At 40.3% G+C, this 1,095-nt stretch overlaps 1 non-coding gene across 1 annotated transcript; it reads right to left on the bottom strand.

Moving 5' to 3' along the window:
* Positions 1 to 265: 265 nt before the first annotated feature.
* LOC122805090 lies at positions 266 to 414 on the bottom strand. Its single transcript, XR_006365305.1, has one exon. It is a non-coding gene; the product is annotated as a U12 minor spliceosomal RNA (small nuclear RNA).
* Positions 415 to 1,095: the final 681 nt, after the last annotated feature.

The following is a 1,095-nucleotide window of genomic DNA, read 5'->3' as shown; positions in this document are numbered from 1 at the left end:
AAAAAAATGTCAGTAGATTGGGAGCTTCCTGGCCGAAAATGTCAGTAGTTGGTTAGTATGTGATGTACGTGCTTGTTCCACGTGACAGCGTCCTCATTTGTGCGATGAAATTACACCTCTCAGTCTCTTGAAATCAAAACTTCAACCGCTTGGTTTCTCAACTGCATTATCCAATTTGTTTCTCTACAATAGGTTTACGTTTGCACCTGGCTTAAAAATACCAAAAAGACACCCAAGCTCTATTTTTAAATACAAATTGGGGTGTCGGGCAGATCAATACACCTAGGCATCTCGCAAAGTAGGCAAGTCACCCCAGGACGACCTGTACCCGCTCAAAAATACATCTCACATGAGTAGTGAGGACTCGGGCGTCACCCCGAATCGTTATTTTCCTTACTCATTAGTTTAAGGCATACCGAAAAATCTGCAATGATCAGTACACAATCCAAGTACCTCCTACTATCATTAAGGAGAATCATCTAAATAAAAACAAACTTAATAGGAAAACTTAAACATATAACAGATTATACAATTCGTTCTGGACTCAGTTTTATTGTCGAATACTTACTTTATGATTACAAGAAATGTAAATCGTAATGCAAATCAGAAAAGCTGCAATGCTCTTCGGGAACACCCGAAAGGCAAGGCGGGTGGAGAAAACCTTTTGCATTACGTTATTGACAGGCTAATCAAAAAGCCGCCCTTCCTGTCCCATGTTATCGCGGTCTAGCGAAGTGGATTTTGTATCCCCAGCTTTTCGGTTATTGTGGTTTCTTTTTTTTTTTTTGGGGTGGTGTTTAGCAAACAGATAGTAGTAGATCATAAGTGATTTATGTACTTCGAATTACGCAGGATTAAGAACTGTTGTAGGCGTATTTATGTGGAGTTCGTAATCCCATGCAGGATCGGCTAGGGGACGGGCCGATAAGGAGAGTTACAAGACCCAATGCTGGTACTCATTAAAGAGCAAATCATACAAATGTAGTTGAACCCGTTACAAAATGAACACATTTACTATTTTTTCCAGCCACCCATGTCCGTGAGCAATTTAAAGGGCAGCAAAATAAGCAACAGCACATTTCTCAGATAGATGAG

The sequence above is a fragment of the Protopterus annectens genome, chromosome 6.part0, assembly GCF_019279795.1.
Source record: "Protopterus annectens isolate FY-2018-M chromosome 6.part0, PAN1.0, whole genome shotgun sequence".
Classification (NCBI taxonomy): domain Eukaryota; kingdom Metazoa; phylum Chordata; order Ceratodontiformes; family Protopteridae; genus Protopterus; species Protopterus annectens.
Note: the sequence above shows the minus strand (reverse complement) of the source record. Positions and strands in the feature narration are given on the sequence as shown.